This window comes from Ursus americanus, chromosome 8 (assembly GCF_024610735.1).
Source record: "Ursus americanus isolate L20-20 chromosome 8, mUrsAme1.1.p, whole genome shotgun sequence".
Lineage (NCBI taxonomy): Eukaryota > Metazoa > Chordata > Mammalia > Carnivora > Ursidae > Ursus > Ursus americanus.
The window spans coordinates 27,285,697-27,305,079 of NC_142134.1; the positions used below are offsets into that span (position 1 = coordinate 27,285,697).

Genomic DNA, 19,383 nt, shown 5'->3' on the forward strand with positions numbered 1-19,383 from the left:
TCCCAGGAGTAATTTGGAAAAGAAAATTGTTAACAAATGTTCTCACAAATATAACAGAAAGGGAGCCCAGGACATTTTCAATACAATGATAATGCTAATGCTTGAGTTTAGTAGATTAGTCACTACGTGCTGGAAAACGCTTAGCCTATGTGCTTTAAACTCCTGCTATTATTGTTTTTAACAGACTTATGGGTTTTTAAAAACTGATGTTTAAAAATACAGTGGGAATTATAATGTGGGAACTGAAGTAGGTTGAGTAAAAACCTGCCCTGCTCTCTCTCATAAAGGCCCAAACTCAATAATAAGTTCTGCGAAGGGATTCCAAGAGATTGTTTGAAAGTACATTCCTTGACGTCTGCAAAAGAGGCTGTAAGCCTTTGCAGGCAGACCAACTATTTAAACTATTTTAAAAGAATTATTGGAGAAAGAGTTTCCTTAAATTCCTGGAGAAGGACCATGCATGGTCTCTACTTGCCTCCTCCTCCCCACATTTCTCCACAGGCAGTTTTACTTTATTTTTCTCCTATTCTAGCTTCTTTCTTTTTCTCATGTTTATTGAAAAATGAGCTCCCTAAAGCTGGGAGTTTATTGCTATTTCTTAATCAAAATATAAGCCAATATATTGCTACTATGCACATATGATGAACATGTAATGCAAATTAACATCTGTCCAAGAAAATGAAAACTGTCTTTACTGAGCACTTTCCATACATAAACTCATTTAATCCTCACAGAAGTCCATGAATGTAAGTATTACTGTTCTAATTCTAAAATGGGAAATTGAAACTAAGAGAGGATTATGTAAGTTCTCATATCTAGGATATAGTACAGTTATTTCAAATCCAGGTTTCTCTGACTCTAAATACTTATGCCCATAGCCATTATGATTTATTGGCCCTAACCATAAAATTCCAAATCACAAGCATATATTAGTACCAACGACCTTTTAAGTACAACCAAAAGATAATCAAATTATGTGTAAATGTCAACACTTACATAAATTTGGAAGTTAGATGATCACTCAAAACTTACTGCAAAACATGGTAATCAAGACAATGTGGTACTGGCATAAAGATAGACAAATAAATTAACATAATAGAATTGAGAATTCAGAAATAAGCCCATATATCTATGGTCAACAGATTTTAGGCAAGAGTGCCATGACCACTCAGTGAAGAAGTCTTATCAACACATGGTTCTGTGACAACTAAATAGCCACAGGCAAAATAATAAGGTTGGACCCTTACCTCACACTGTATATAAAAATCGACTCAAAATGTATCAAAGACGTAAATGTAAGAGAAAAAATTGTTACAATTTTAGAAGAAAACATAGGCACAAATCTTCATGATCTTGTATTAGGCAATGATTTCTTAGGTATGACACCAGAAGCAGAAGTAACAGAAGCAAAAACAGATGAATTGGATTTCATCATAATTAAAAACTCTTGTGGCTCCAAAGGACACCATCAAGAAAGTGAAAAGTCAACCCAAGGAATGGGAGAAAAATTTTTGTAAATCCTAGATCTGACATATCTAGAATATAAAAAGAACTATTGTAACTCAATAATAAAGTCAAATATCCCCAATTTTAAAATGAACAAATAGACTGAATAGACAGTTCTCCAAAAAATATATACAAGTGATCGGTAAACACATAAAAAGCTGCACAACATCATTAGTCACCAGGGAAAATACAAATCAAAACCATAGTGAGGCACCATTTCACACCCAATAGGAGATTATAATCAAAAAGACAGATAATAACAAGTCTTATGAATGATGTAGACAAATTAGAACCCTCCTACATTGTTTGTAGGACTGTAAAATGCTGCAGTCACTTTAGAAAACAGTATGGAGGCTCCTCAAATGGTTAAACATAGAATTACTACATGATCTACCAGTTCCATTCCTGGGCATACACCCAAGGGAAATAAAAATACAGTCACTCAAAAACGGGTACACAAATGGTCGTGGCAACATTATACAATGACCAAAAAGTGGAAGAACCCAAATTTCATCAATTGGTGAATAAATAAACAAAATGTGGTATATCCATAGAATGGCACATTATTCATTAGTAAAAAGAAACAAAGTGATGATACATGCCACCACATGAATGAACCTTGAAAACATTAGCTAGGTGAAAAAAACTAGTCACAAAGGAACACATATTGTGGATTACATTTATAAGAATTGTCAGGAATGTATAAATTGATAGAGACAGAAAGTACATGAATTGTTGTCGAGGTCTGGGGAAGATGAGGAGATTTAGGGGTGACAGCTAAGGGGATGCAGATTTTTTTTCAAGATAATGAAAATGTCCTAACATTGATTGAGGTAATGGATCCATAATTCTGTGAATATACTAAAGAGCCTTGAAAAGTATAGTTGAAATGGGTGAATTGTATAGCATGTGAATTGATCTCAATAAAACCATAAAAACCAAGTTAGTTGTATTTGATGGTCATTCAGGAATATTTTGCCTTGAACTCAGAAGCAGAGAATCACATGCTGAGTCTGAGAGAATGTCATAAGTCAAACATGAATGTAAAATCTTGCAAGTCTCTCAGCCTCACATAGCTGCCATTCAGAAGTGTATTAAAGACATTATTGGTTTCCAAAAACAATAGAGTTAATGAGCAAACTAAGGAAAGGTACATAAAGTAGTGAAACTGCTGCAAAACACTATCTTGGTGATATTGAAAATACAAGTTCATGCAGATAAGTCATTGCCATAGATATTTAGAGTTTGCTTTCAGGTTCCCTTTGCTATGGGAGTGAAGAGGAAAATGAGTCAATATTTTTGTGCCACAAATGAAGCACTGGTAAGCTTGGAGACTTTTCAGCTTCTTTAATCAACTTTAAAATTACAACAAATAGAGGATCAAGAAATCATATTACTTCAGGAGAACTCCTGCTCTTGAATTAATATTTGTAAATCATGAATTGGTAAGGAACACTGTAATTTAGGTAGATGAGTAATATCTTAATGATGAAGAATTGCTTTTGAAAAATATTCATTTTGCATGGTACTGGCACAAAAACAGACACATAGACCAATGGAACAGAATAGAGAACCCAGAAATGGACCCTTGGCTCTTTGGGCAACTAATCTTTGATAAAGCAGGAAAAAACATCCGGTGGAAAAAAGACAGTCTCTTCAATAAATGGTGCTGGGAAAATTGGACAGCTACATGCAAAAGAATGAAACTTGACCACTATCTCACACCATACACAAAAATAAACTCCAAATGGATGAAAGACCTCGATGTGAGACAGGAATCCATCAAAATTCTAGAGGAAAACATAGGCAGCAACCTCTACGACATCGGCCAAAGCAAACTTTTTCATGACACATCCCCAAAGGCAAGAGAAACAAAAGATAAAATGAATTTATGGGACTTCATCAAGATAAAAAGCTTCTGCACAGCCAAGGAAACAGTCAAAAAAACTAAGAGGCAGCCCATGGAATGGGAGAATATATTTGCAAATGACACTACAGATAAAGGACTGGTATCCAAGATCTACAAAGAACTTCTCAAACTCAATACACGAGAAAGAAATAAACAAATTAAAAAATGGGCAGAAGATATGAACAGACATTTTTCCAATGAAGACATACAAATGGCTAACAGACACATGAAAAAATGTTCAAAATCATTAGCCATCAGGGAAATTCAAATCAAAACCACACTAAGATACCACCTTACGCCAGTTAGAATGGCAAAAATTGACAAGGCAAGAGACAACAATTGTTGGAGAGGATGTGGAGAAAGGGGATCCCTCCTACATTGTTGGTGGGAATGCAAGTTGGTACAGCCACTCTAGAAAACAGTGTGGAGGTCCCTTAAAAAGTTAAAAAGTGAGCTACCCCGACCCAGCCATTGCACTACTGGGTGTTTACCCCAAAGATGTAGACATAGTGAAGAGAAGGGCCATATGCACCCCAATGTTCATAGCAGCAATGTCCACAATAGCTAAATCGTGGAAGGAGCCGAGATGCCCTTCAACAGATGACTGTATTAAGAAGTTGTGGTCCATATATACAATGGAATATTACTCCGCTATCAGAAAGAATGAGTTCTCAACATTTGCTGCAACATGGACGGCACTGGAGGAGATAATGCTAAGTGAAATAAGTCAAGCAGAGAAAGACAACTATCATATGATTTCTCTCATCTATGGAACATAAGAACTAGGATGATCAGTAGGGGAAGAAAGGGATAAAGAAAGGGGGGGGCAATCAGAAGGGGGAATGAAACATGAGAGACTATGGACTCTGAGAAACAAACTGAGGGCCTCAGAGGGGAGGGGGCTGGGGGAATGGGATAGACCGGTGATGGGTAGTAAGGAGGGCACGTATTGCATGGTGCACTGGGTGTTATACGCAACTAATGAATCATCGAGCCTTACATCGGAAACCGGGGATGTACTGTATGGTGACTAACATAATATAATAAAAAATCATTAAAAAAATATTCATTTTTACTTGGAAGATCCATTGAAGGATTCAAAGCAGAAATTACAAGGAATATTCTGAGTAGATATATAGAATATTTATATGAAATAATAAACACAGTAATATATTCTACTACAGTATCTATAGTAGAATTTAATGTAAATTCCATACTTACGTTATTTTTAAGTTGCTTTATATATGCGTGTGTGTGTGTATAAATGTGTGTGTGTGTGTGTGTGTGCGTGTATATATATACACTATGGGAGGTAAGAGATCCTGAAGGGAAGAGAAGGACTGGGGGATGACTGGGATATTTATTACCTTTTTTTCATTTATAGTAAATTTTAATTGGAAGTTATTTTAAGTATGAACTGACATTCAATTATTGATGAATTTATAAACTAATTATCTTTTGCTAGATAATGCTACAATAACAAAAATCCCAGTCTTTCAGGGGCTTACAACAACAAAGACGTTCTTTCACTCGTCAGTTGGGGGTTGGCAGTGTGCTCCACATTCTCTCTCCTTTAAGATCCAGGTAGAGAAGCAGCCTTTATGTGGAGCTTTGTCTTTGTTATGGCAGAGGGAAAAGGGAGAGAGCAGAACCTAGGATGGCTCTTAGAGCTTCTGATCAGCAAGGGCACACGTAACTTCTGCTTATGTCCCATTGACTAATGCATGTTGCCCAGTGATGCCTGATATCACTGAGCTGAGTGTAATCTTTCCACAGGAAGGGTACTACTGGTCGCATGGCTGACCCCGACATCATAGGACGGGGAATTATCAGCTTTTCACAGGAAGAAGCAGCAAGTATGTAAAAACAATAACCTACCATCACCATGAATCATAGAATCTGTAGGAAACCTTAGAGATCATCAGTTTCGTCTCATTCAATCTCATCTGTGGTTGAGAAGTCAGAGGCCCAGAAAAAGGGAAAAGTGGTTTCCTTAGTTCTATAACTAACTCAGGACCAAATCTCTGATAATGTCTCCCCCTAGTAAAATTCACCTTTTTGTTTGCATGAACAATCTATAAACAAAAAAAGGAATAGTTGGGTAGACTGACTATGAACCTGCACAATAAAAAAAAAGAGATGCCAAGAGTAACTATTTTCAACCAGCAAATTCAAATTTATTCTACTACTGATGACGATCATTTATATCCAACACGTACTAAATAGAAGAAGAAAAATTATTTATTTTTAGAAACACTATAAATCAGGTCTTGATTTGTGATTTTAATGGTAGATCTTAAAAATTATGGAGATAATGTTAATAATGCATGGTGCATTACTTAGAAGTGCATCATGTCATACCATATTGTGAAGAGCACAAAAAAATTGGAGAAATATTCTTTCAGCATTTGTAAATTATTATCTGATTCAGTAAAGAAGTCACGCACTATTGAAGAACAAGAAGTTCTGATATTGGTTTTTGGGTTTTTTTCTATCTTACTTATTAAGGCATATGAACATATCAACGACATCATGTTGTAACCACACTGGTTCCTCAATCGCAACCATAGAGCAGCTATGGATACGAGTTGGTAAAAGTCAATGAAAGAATTCTGAGAATCAATTGGCTATATGAAATTCATAGTAAAGAACATTATTTTATTATTTATAAATTGTGTGCTATACATCCTTCCTGTCAATAAACTTTATAATAAACCTGTGTACATATATATGTATCCTTTTTTTCAGAGAGCTTGTTTTCAAGCATTTACCAGCAAGCATTAGGAATATAGAAAGCTTCTGATATTCATCAAATGCTTTTTCTGTTCATACATTTAAGTACCTGCAAAGTGGTAAGATCTGTTTCTACTTGTTATGTCAAATACAAAAATGTAGTCTCCTTAAGGAGTTAAAAATCCAACAGAGGAAATAAGTGGCATAAATATAACTATAATGCAAAGCAGTATAAGCAGCCAAAAAGAGCAGCAAAAGTCATAATGCAGCAATGTTCTAATGCATTTTTATCAGAAACTTCAAATCTAGAATTAGGAATGATGTTTATACACATTCCTAGTCATGAGAACAGTTTTACTGCAGACTAAGAATTAGAATTAGTGCTTATCACAGTGTTTTGTGCATAGTAAATGATCAACATATGTCTCTTGAATTGTGCTAAAGGTAAATGTGCCAGAAAAAATAAATAAATAAAAATAAATCTGTGGAGTGAGAGAGACTGGCAAAGATTGGGTTTAAGAAGAGGCCTACCGATGATTAGGCAGAAAAGCAGCAAGAAGCGTTGGGGGGTGGGGAGATGATATTCGAATGGGCACACCTGTGGTAAGACAGACGGTAGAACTAACTAATCCGGAAAGGAGTAGGTAGTTGGCATCCTCAGAAGTTCTAGGAACTGGGCTGTAGCTTGAACAGTTTCTTCAAAGGAGCAGGCTTGAGGGGAGGGGAGAGATAAAAAGAGATAAATCAATTTGTCTGCCCCCCCCCATTTCAAGTTACACTGAAAGAGAAACTTTGGGCTTCTTTTCAGAGCTTTCAGTTTTATTTGTTTCATGAGATTTCACAGATCTCACAGACTCTTCCCTTAATAGAGTCTCACCTTTTACAGATGCTTTTAAAATCTACAAATAAAAATAGAATTTAAATGCAGATGGATGGTTGAAATTCAAATTAGCTTTAGAATGAACATAGCCAGACAGCAAATAAGCATCATTGATAGATTGTCAGATTTTTCCTGGTTTTGATGGGATGACCAGATAAAGAGAAGAAAGCTTGAAGAATCTGAAGAAGGGAAAAGACTGCAAAAAGAAAAAATCTAGGAACAAAAAAACTCTGAGCCTTCACATTTTGACCTCCAAAAAAATTGTGAACACTGGATGTTGTATGTAAGTGATGAATCACTAAATTCTACACCTGAAACCAATATTGTATTGTATGTTAACTAGCTGGGATTTAAGTAAAAATTTGAAAAAAATATATAAGTAAACTAAAGAAAAATTATGGACTAGGCTATTTTATGACATAACTGCAATGATAGTATAGTATAGGTTTCATAAAGATTTTTCTGGTCTTTAGCATTTTTTTTTAAAGATTTTATTTATTTATTTGACAGAGAGAGAGACAGCCAGCGAGAGAGGGAACACAAGCAGGGGGAGTGGGAGAGGAAGAAGCAGGCTCCCAGCAGAAGAGCCCGACGTGGGGCTTGATCCCAGAATGTCGGGATCACGCCCTGAGACGAAGGCAGACGCTTAACGACTGAGCCACCCAGGCGCCCCTGGTCTTTAGCATTTTTAAACTGAGAAGTCTCCCTGAGCATTTAACTGAGGTAATAAAATGAGTAGATTGATTTCGTTGCCTTGATTTCCACATCAGAACAATGTAATATCATTCTATTTTATAATGTGATACACGGAAATTAGATGCCATAATATATAGAGTCTAGTGCATTTAAAAGATTAACTTACATAAACAACAGAATTTGTTAATTTGTTAAAATTAATAATAAAACTGGCTTTGACAGTTTAAAAGACAAAGAAGTAAAGTACTATATATTAAAACTCATAGGGTGCCCCCAAAGTACATCTAAAGGGAAATTTAAAACTTTAACTGCATTCATGGGGAGCGGGAGAGAGGAGAGAAGGGGAATAAAATTTGTTAAGTAAGTATTCAAATTAGAGAGAAAGGAGAGAAAACCCAACAGAGTAGCTCCAGTAAGGAAATAATAAAGCTATACCCCAAAACTGAAGAAATGGCAAAGAAACAAAAAGAATACAAAATCTAAAAGCTAGTTGTGAAAAGCCTAATAAAATAAACAAGTTTTTAGCAATCCAGGGGAAAAAGATAAAAGAAAGTCACAAAAACCGTATTAGGAATAAGGGAAGAGGAAATCCTTAAAATCATAAAGAAATAGCATGCCAATACTTGTTATGTATCTTATATGTCAAGAGATAGTGTTCACATGATTCAAAACTCAATAAATACTCCAAGTACATACAGTAAAAATTCTCTTTCCCACCAAATCCTCCAACTACCCTGTATCTTTCCCAAAAACATCTTAACATTTGTCATTTATTCACGAATGCTTCCAAGGACATTTTATTCATTTACAAATTAATATAAATCTGACTTCTCTTACCCCTTTTCTGACACATAAAATAAATAAACTGGTGGGTTTACACTTTATTTTTTTTTAAGATTTTATTTATTTGAGAGGAAGAGAGGGAAAGCACAGAGGGAGAGGGAGAAGCAGACTCCCCACTGAGTGGAGAGCCCAATGTGGGGCTTGATCCCAGGACGCTGAGATCATGACCTGAGCTGAAGGCAGACGCTTAACAAACTGAGCCACCAGGCACCTGAAACTGGTGGGTTTAAAAGATTCTTCAGGACAAAATTTACAGGTATATTCCACAAAACCTTACAGAAACAGATCATTCCTGTCCTATACAAGTTGTTTTAGATGACAGAAAATAAGGGAGAGTTACACACGGACACCAATGTGGATTGGCTCATTGTATACCTATTCCATCTCCTTAGAGGAGGCAGAAACCATATAAAACACTGCATTTCCCAGAATCTCTCTTGCTTAAATTCCAGATATGGTTCAGTCTCTGCTACGTAACTTAACTTATATGAAACTTCAATTTGGAAGTGAATCAAATGGGGAGGAGGCAGGATGTAGGGCATCCACTATGTTGCAAGTGGATTGTGACAAACTCAAGGCTGGTTCCTGAGCCAGCAGCTAGCAGCAGCATCTGAACTGTAGGTTACTTCATGATCAGCAGAAGTAATGTGATTTTGGAAGTGGCAATAGAGAAGTCGCTGTATCCCAACTGTCAGGTAACTTCCTGAGTCAGTGGCTTCCTGATCGTGGCAGAGATGGCAGCTGCTTAATTTTTCAAATTCTTGATTGCATCACTGGCATGATCTATCTTGATGAACCAGTTCTGCAATATAGATTTGGGTGTAATTCCTGGAAATTCAGATAAAAGTCTCTTTTAGCCCTAGTAATGTATCTCTAAGTAAGCCATTTAACATCCTATAGGATAAACCCCTTTTTGTGTAGCAGAGAATCTGTTGTTTTAAACTGAACCCTAAATAATATACTATCCAATTTACCTTAAAACTGAAATTGGATGAGAACAATATAAGAATGGAATACTGTATGTGAATGTGATTTATGAATACAGGTGCAAAATCCTAAATAAAAAATTAACAAATCACATTTGGCACTGAACAGATAAGACATAGAGGTGGCCAAGTGGGGTTTATTCCAGGAACTCCAAAATGACTCAACCTCAGAAAACCAATTGATGTGATTCACCACATTAATAAAGGAAAAACTTATGATTATTTCAATTAATGAAAGAATGCATTAGAAAAAGTCAATACACTTTCATGATTTTTAAAGTAACAAACCAAAAATAGAAGGAAATGTACTTAACTAAAAGTCATTTTTAAAAAAACCTTCCATAAACATCCTACTTAGTGACAAAAAACTAGAAATATTATTTTTAAAGTTATAATATACAGATGCCAACTGAAGCCCCTGCTTTTCAACAATGTACTGGAGCTCTCAGAAAATGAAATTTTAAAAGAAAAATTTAAAAAGTTATAAAGAAAGGATTTTATCCATATTCTTCTTTCCCCTTGTTGTGTAGCAATAACCCTTCATAAATAGCATTGATCACTTCTGCCAACACCCAAACCTCCTTTTTCTCTTGTTTTTCCAGTGGCATGAATTGCCTAAATGGCCAGTGGCTCTGTGCACTTTCAATTCAAGTCAACTTTTCTTATGTTTCCTGATGAAACCATTTATTTTAGATATTAAGACCTCTAAACTAGTAAAAACTAGTCTTCTGAAGATAAGATGCAAAAAAAAATTATAAGCAGAGCATTGGGTATAAGTTTGTGAACCACCACTTAAAAACATTGCATCAGAAAAATACAAATCAAAACCACAATTAGATACCACCTTACACGAGTCAGAATGGCTAAAATTAACAAGTCAGGAAACAACAAACGTTGGCAAGCAAGGATGTGGAGAAAGGGGAACCCTCCTACACTGTTGGTGGGAATGCAAGCTGGTACAGCCACTCTGGAAAACAGTATGGAGGTTCCTCAAAAAGTTGAAAATAGAGCTACCCTATGACCCAGCAGATTTAGTGATCCGAAGGGGCACTTGCACCCCAATGTTTATAGCAGTAATGTCCACAGTAGCCAAACTATGTAAAGAGCCTAGATGCCCATCAACAGATGAATGGATAAAGAAGATGTGGTATATACATAAAATGGAATACTACAAAGCCATAAAAAAATGAAATCTTGCCATTTACAATGACATGAATGGAACTAGAGGGTATTATGGTAAGCCAAATAAGTCAATCAGAGAAAGACAATTATCATATGATCTCACTCATATGTGGAATTTAAGAAACAAGGCAGAAGATCATAGGAGAAGAGAGGAAAAAATGAAACAAGACAAAACCAGAGAAAGAGACAAACTGTAAGAGACTTTTTTTTCTGATGTAAAGTTCAATGATTCATTAGTTGCATATAACACCCAGTGCACCATGCAATACGTGCCCTCCTTACTACCCATCACCAGTCTATCCTATTCCCCCACGCTCCTCCCCTCTGAAGCCCTCAGTTTGTTTCTCAGAGTCCAAAGTCTCTCATGCTTCATTCCCCCTTCTGATGACCCCCCCTTTCTTTATCCCTTTCTTCCCCTACCGATCTTCCTAGTTCTTATGTTCCACAGATGAGAGACATCATATGATAATTGTCTTTCTCTGCTTGACATATTTCACTTAGCATTATCTCCTCCAGTGCCGTCCATGTTGCAGCAAATGTTGAGAACTCATTCTTTCTGATAGCTGAGTAATATTCCATTGTATATACGGACCACAACTTCTTAATACAGTCATCTGTTGAAGGGCATCTCGGTTCCTTCCACGATTTAGCTATTGTGGACAATGCTGCTATGAACATTGGGGTGCATATGGCCCTTCCCTTCACTACGTCTATATCTTTGGGGTAAACACCCAGTAGTGCAATGGCTGGATCATAGGGTAGCTCACTTTTTAACTTTTTAAGGGACCTCCACACTGTTTTCCAGAGTGGCTGTACCAACTTGCATTCCCACCAACAATGTAGGAGGGATCCCCTTTCTCCACATCCTCTCCAACAATTGTTGTTTCTTGCCTTGTCAATTTTTGCCATTCTAACTAGCATAAGGTGGTATCTTAGTGTGGTTTTGATTTGAATTTCCCTGATGGCTAATGATTTTGAACATTTTTTCATGTGTCTGTTAGCCATTTGTATGTCATCACTGGAAAAGTATCTGTTCATATCTTCTGCCCATTTTATGATTTGTTTATTTGTTTCTTGCGTATTGAGTTTGAGAAGTTCTTTGTAGATCTTGGATACCAGTCTTTTATCTGTAGCATCATTTGCAAATATATTCTCCCATTTCGTGGGCTGCCTCTTAGTTTTTTTGACTGTTTCCTTGGCTGTGCAGAAGCTTTTTATCTTGATGAAGTCCCACAAGTTCATTTTTTCTTTTGTTTCTCTTGCCTTTGGAGATGTGTCATGAAAATGTTGCTTTGGCCGATGTCATAGAGGTTGCTGCCTATGCTCTTCTCTAGGATTTTGATGGATTCCTGTCTCACATCGGATGGTCTTTCATCCATTTGGAGTTTATCTTTGTGTATGGTGTGAGAGAGTGGTCAAGTTTCATTCTTTTGCATGTAGCTGTCCAATTTTCCCAGCACCATTTATTGAAGAGACTGTCTTTTTTCCACCGGATGTTTTTTTCCTGCTTTATCAAAGATTAGTTGCCCAAAGAGCCAAGGGTCCATTTCTGGGTTCTCTATTCTGTTTCATTGGTCTATGTGTCTGTTTTTGTGCCAGTACCATGCTGTCTTTGTGATCACAGCTTTGTAGTACAGCTCGAAATCTGGCATTGTGATGCCCCCAGCTTTGTTTTTCCTTTTCAACAGTTCCGTGGCGATTCGGGGCCTTGTCTGGTTCCATACAAATTTAAGGACTATTTGTTCCAGTTCTTTGAAAAATGTCATCGGTATTTTGATCGGGATAGCATTGAAAGTGTCGATTGCTCTGGGTAGCATGGACATTTTAACTATGTTAATTCTTCCGATCCATGAGCATGGAATATTTTTCCATCTTTTTGTGTCTTCCTCAATGTCTTTCAAGAGTGATTTGTAGTTTCTAGAATATAGGTCCTTTACGTCTCTGGTTAAGTTAATTCCAAGGTAACGTATGGTTTTTGGTGCTATTGTAAATGGGATGGATTCCCTAATTTCTTTTTCTTCAGTCTCATTATTCGTGTATAGAAATGCAACTGATTTCTGAGCATTGATTTTGTATCCCGCCACATCACTGAATTGCTCTATAAATCCTAATAATAGTTTGGGCGTGGATTCTTTTGGGTTTTCCATATAAAGTATCATGTCATCTGTGAAGAGAGACATTTTGACTTCTTCTTTGCCGATTTGAATACCTTTTATCCCTTTTTGTTGTCTGATTGCTGTTGCAAGGACTTCTAGTACTATGTTGAATAACAGTGGCGAGAGTGGGCATCCTTATCGTGTTCTTGATCTTAAGGGAAAGGCTTCCAGCTTTTCCCCATTGAGAATGATATTTGCTGTAAAATACCAAGACTGAAACATAAGAGACTCTTAATCATAGGGAACAAACTGAGGGTTGCTGGAGGGGAGGTGAAGGGATGGGGTAACTGGGGTGATGGACACTGGGGAGGGTATGTGTTATAATGAGGACTGGGTATTATATGAGACTGATAAATCACAGACCTGTACCCCTGAGACAAATAATACATTATATGCTAATTAATTGAGTTAAAAAAATTTTTTTAATGCCATGTGACACTGAAAAAAAAAATTGCTTCTCAAATTCGTGCATTCTGGCTGTAAAACAGCACCACATACTGGTTGCTGATTCTAAGCATATAATGCATCATACAAGACACATCCTGACCTCTCAAGAGACAGCATCCTTACCTAGCACTATAAGTTGGTGTTTAGTAGTGCATTTTGACAACCTATAAGGCAAGTGATAAGGGATAAACTATTAACTATAAAATCAATTCCTCAGAGGCAATGCGGTATGGGATACAATGACTGTAAATAAAACAGTCAGAAACTCCATGCAATAGAGCCTGGCAGGCAGAGAAATTCGATCTATATTCTTTCTAGTGACCTGCCCTCCACCTACTCTACTTCAGTTTTGGTATTGTAGGAGAAAGACTCTAGGGGTGACCCTCATGATCCCCACCTCCTTGTATTCATGCCTTTTTGTAATTCTCACCCCTTGAGTGTGGGCAGGGTTTGTGACTTGGTTCTAACCAACATACTATAGCAAAGGTAATGGGATGTCATTCCTGTGATTACATTATACAGCAGAAGTTGATGGATATCATTTTTGTGATTACATCATGTTATAAAAGACTACATCTTAGCACACTAAAGCTAGAGATTCTCCTGGCAGGTACGAGTAACTACATAATTTGTGACACTCAGTGCATAAGCAAAATGTGGGACTCCTTATTCAAAAATTGTGAAGAATTTCAAAATGGTTACAGAAGAACATTAAACCAAGTGTGAGGCCTTTTAAACACAGGACTTGTGTGACAGCATATAATACATGCCCATAAAGTCAGCTCTGCTTGTGGTTTGATGAAATAAGTGCCCATGTTCATGCAAACTATATGTCAAGGAAATATGGGCAGCTTCCAGACAACAGTCAGCAAAAAGCCAGTGCCCTCAGGCATATAGCCAACAAACTGAATAAGTTTAGAGTTGGATTCTTCCCGGGGCACCTGGGTGGCTCAATCAGTTAAGCAGCTATCTTTGGCTCAGGTCATAATCTCAAGATCCTGGGATTTAGCCCTGTGTTGAGCTTTTTGCTCAGCAGGGCGTCTGCTTCTCCATATGCCCCTACCCCCACCCCCCCAATCATGCTCTCTCTCCCAAATAAATAAATAAAATCTTTAAAAAAAAAAAAAAAGAATTGGATTCTTCCCCAGTCAAGCCTCCAAATGAGAATGCAGTCTGTTCAACACCTTGATTGCACTTGAGGAAAGGACCCAGCCACACCATGTGCAAACTTATGACCCATGGAAACTGTGAAATAATAAATGTGTGTTGTTATAAGCTGTGGTAATTTTTATGCAGCAATAGGAAACTAGTGGATTTATCACATAAAAGTTTGAGGATAAGTTGCTGCTGCTGGCAAATTAGGCATTGAGTAATGGTGACAATATCACCCTTCAGGAGTAAACATTGATGTTGTTGAGTCTATATACAGCCTCTATTCACGCAGGACGGCCATTTTATTCATACCCATTGAAAAAGTAATAATGTGGCCATGAAAAAGGCTGACTCACAGTTAAAGCAATTGTCATTTTATCTATCTGATTATTAAGATAATCTTCTACAGTAAGAGCTTTTTGATGAACGTTCATTCAGGACAATACTCTGACATTTTAGGTCCATTAAAAAAGGTCTATCCATGTATTTTACTCTCAAACCCCCTTATCTCTAAGATTACAATCTTCTTCCTCTTAGTTCCATTAGCCAATGACCATGAATAAGTGTAGATTTGTGACTGATACCACATCTTTCATAAAATTGGAAAAGGATCTGAAATATTAAAAATACCACCCATTAGGAGGAATTCCTTCTTATGGTCCTTACGGGCCAACCCTGAATGAGGTTGTAAGGCAGTAGCAGTTCACTTCCACTTGGTGCCAACAAATCATCTAGACTATTAACCAGAGTCACATATTTAGGTAATAAAGAATTTCCTATGAGTCCCTAAATAATATATTCTGGGGCTTGGTTCCATATATATTACTTCCATTAGATGATGGAATATTGCTGGGCATGACCAATTTTTTTGGTTATTTTGATTTGATAACATGTTATTCATCATGGGCAGCTCTGATCAAATAGTTACTTGGTCTCATGGTCAAGAATTTACCGTCTCCCATTGCTACTACTGTGTCAGATACAATGCTAAGCACTGTGGACAGACACTGGGATGGGATGAGGAAATATTTACAAATACGAATTTTTAAAAAGACTGCCTTTGGGACTGTCCCAATGGAGTGGGAAGATAGACACATAAGTTTATCACCAGGATATATGTAACATATCAAAGGCTCAAATGGATCATGTATATGGTGCTATGATGGTGCAATGAGAAGAATATAATGCCTGCATAAGAGGGAGAAGCATCACAGAGGAAAAAGACACATATGTAAGTGAGATCTCAAAATGTCTACAGAGGTACATGAAGTAAAGGAGGAGAGGTGCACTCGAAGCAGTACAAATTCTATTTGTAAAACCAGTAAAGCTTGTTATATATAGCACAGTGTTTTTCTGAAAACTGCTTTTAAAGTGTTTTCCATGCTTGGTGTTAAGCAATACTTGGTGGCAGTACAGTGGCATGAGGGAAAACCTCTAGGAAAAATTAAAATTCATAAGAACCTATCTTTAACCTCAAACTAAAGCAAAACATAAAGTAAACAGAAAAAGCAACATAACTCTGATTTTTGTCTACTTAAATTTCTGCCAGATTCTATTACATCATTGAAAAACTTTCCTACAAATAAAGCAATTATAATTTGTTCAACCAAAGATAGTTTATTCATAGAAAACAAATCAATAATAAATTTGACACCAACGAAGTGGAAAACCTAGAAGAAATGGATAAATTCCTAGAAACATACAACCTACCAAAACTGAATCATGAAGAAACAGAAAATCTGGACAGATCAATTACTAGTAAGAAGATTAAATAAGTAATCCAAAACCTCCCAACAAAGAACACTCCAGGACCAGATGGCTTCACTGCTGAATTCTATCAAACAGTTAAAGAAAAACTAATACCAACAAGTAATCAAGGGAAGGAAACACTTTCAAACTTATTTTATGAGGCCAGCATTACCCTGGTACTTAAACTAGTCAAGCACACTACAAGAAAAGAAAATTACAAGTCAACATCCCTGATGAACATTCAAAGGATCATATACCATGATCAAGTGGGACTTTTATCTAGGATGCAAGGATGGTTCGACATACACAAATCAATCAATGTGATATACCATGTTCACAAAATGAAGAATAAAAACAATATGATTGTATGTTAATTTTTAAAAAAGATTTTATTTAGATTTTATTTATTTATTTGAGAGCATGTGTGCGAAAGAGAGAGAGCACAAGTAAGGGGGAGGAGAGAGGGAGAGGGAGAAGCAGACTTCTTGCTGAGCAGGGAGCCCATTGTGGGACTTGATCCCAGGACCCTGGGATCATGATCTGAGCAGAAGGCAGATGCTTAACCAACTGAGGTACCCAGGCACCCCTGATTATCTCTTTAGATGTAGAAAAACTCTTGACAAAATTCAACATCCATTCCTGATTAAAAAAAAAAACAACTCTCAAGGAAGTAGGTATAGAGGGAATGTACCTCATCATAATAAAGGCCATAAACGACAAGCCACAGTTAACATCATACTCAATAGTGAAAAACTGAAAGCTTTTCCCTTAAGATCAGGAATAAGGTAAGTATGCCCATTTTCACCACTCCTTTTCAACATAGGACTGGAAGTCCTAGCCAGAGCAGTTAGGCACAAAAAAGAAATAAAAGACATCCATTTTGAAAACAAAGAAGTAAAACTGTCTCTATTTGCAGATGACATTATATTATACGTCAAAAACCCCTTAGGACTTTACCAAAAGCAATTAGAACTAATAAACAAATTCAATAGATTTGCAGGATACATAACCAACATATAAAAATCAGTTGCTGTTCCATACAGTAACAATGAACTATCAGAAAGAAAAATTTAAAAATAATTCCATTTACAATTGATTCAAAAAGAATAAAGTTCTTGGGAATAAATTTAAACAAGGAAGTGAAAGACCTGTATACTGAAAACTATAAGACATTGATAAAAGAAATTGAAGAAGACACAAATAAATAAAAAGATATTACATGCTCATGGATTAGAAGAATTACTATTTTTAAAACGTCTATACTAGCAAAGCAATCTGCAGATTCACTCCAATCCCTGTGAAACTTCCAAAGGCATTTTCCACAGAAATGTAAAAAACAATCCCAAAATGTGTGTGGAAACAAAAGACCCTGAATAGCCAAAGCAATCTTGAGAAAGAAGAACAAAGCTGGAGGCAACACACTTCTTGATTTTAAACTATATTACAAAACTATAGCAATCAAAACATATGGTATTGGCATAAAAAAGACACATAGATTAATGAAACAGAATAGAGAGCCCAGAAATAAACTCACACATATATAGCCAATTAATTTACAACGAAAGAGCTAAGGATACACAATGGGGAAAGGATAGTCTCTTCAATAAATAGTATTAGGAAAACTGAAGAGACATATGCAAAAGAATGAAGGTATATCTCATCTTATACTATATACAAAAGTTAAGTCAAAACAGATTAAACACTTAAAATAAGACCTGAAACCATTAAACTTCTAGATGAAAATATAAAGAGCAGACTCCTTGACATTGGTCTTATCAATGTTTTTTTTATCATTTAACACCAAAAGTGAAGACAATAGCAAAAATAAATCAGCAGGACTACATCAAACTAAAAAAGCTCCCGCAGAACAAATGAAACCATCAACGAAATGAAAAGACAACCTACAGAAAGGAAAAAAAAATGTTTGTAAATCATATATCTGATAAGGGGTTAATATCCAAAATATATAAAGAACTTATAACAGCTCAATAGCAAAAAGCAAAAATTCCCAATTTAAAAATGGGCAGAGGAACTGAGTAGACATTTTTCCAAAGAAAACATACAGATGTCCAACAGGTACATGAAAAGATGTTCAAAATCACTAAACATCAGAGAAATACAAATCGAAATCACAATGAAATATCACCTCACACCTGTTAGAATGGTTATCAAAAAGCCACGAAATAACAAGTGTTGGCAAGGATAGGGAAAAAAGAGAACCCTTAATCGTCGGTGGGTATGTAAATTGGTGTAGCCACTATGGAAAACAGTATGAAGTTTCCTCAAGAAATTAAAAATGGAACTACCGTATGATCTGGCAACTCCACTTCTGGGTATATATCCAAAAGAAATAAAAACAGGATATCAAAGAGATATCTGCATTCCCATGTTCACTGCAACATTATTCACAATAGCCAAAATATGGACACTTAAGTGTCCATCGATGAATGAATAAAAAATATGTGCGGTGTGTGTGTATGTATTATATATATGTGGTATATATATATTTATGCATATATATAGTATATGTATATAGACACACACAATATATATAATCAAATATATACACATAAAAGTGTACATATATGCATAAATATGTATATAAATGTGTATATATATATGCAATGAAATATCACTCAGCCATGAGAAAGAAAGAAATCCTGCCATTTTTGATAATACAGATGGACCTTGAAGGTATCATGCTAAGTGAGATAAGCCACACAGAGCAAGACAAATACTGCATGGTATCACTTATAAATAAATCCCCCCAAAAGTCAAACTCATAGAAACAGAGTAGAAAAGTGGTTGCCTACAGCTGGGGCTGGGGGTGAGGGGGCGGCAAATGGGAAGAAGTTGGACACACTTTCAGCAGTAAGATAAGGTTTGAAAATCTAATGTAAAACATAGTGACCATAGTTGATAACACTGTATTGTATAATTGAGAGTAGAACTTAAGAGTTCTAAATAAAATTAATTAATTAATTAATTAACGGGATGATGGATGTGATAATTAACTAGATGAGGAGAATCCTTTCACAATTATACATTTATGAAATCATCACAATGTACATTTTAAATATCTTACAATTTTATTTTTTAATTATACTTCAATAAAGCTGAAATTTTTCAAAATGAAAATGAAAT

The 19,383-nt window shown here is 36.0% G+C and overlaps 1 long non-coding RNA gene across 2 annotated transcripts in view; it reads right to left on the reverse strand.

Moving 5' to 3' along the window:
* Positions 1-19,383, reverse strand: part of LOC148109542 (uncharacterized) — a 79,700-nt gene that overhangs the window by 16,755 nt on the left and 43,562 nt on the right. The window contains exon 3 of one of the 2 annotated variants that reach the window (XR_015725447.1): positions 6,401-6,859. The exons of the other annotated variant lie outside the window; for it this stretch is intronic. This is a non-coding gene — a long non-coding RNA (uncharacterized LOC148109542). Of the gene's footprint in view, positions 1-6,400; positions 6,860-19,383 lie in introns of those variants that run through there. 2 annotated transcript variants of the gene reach the window in all.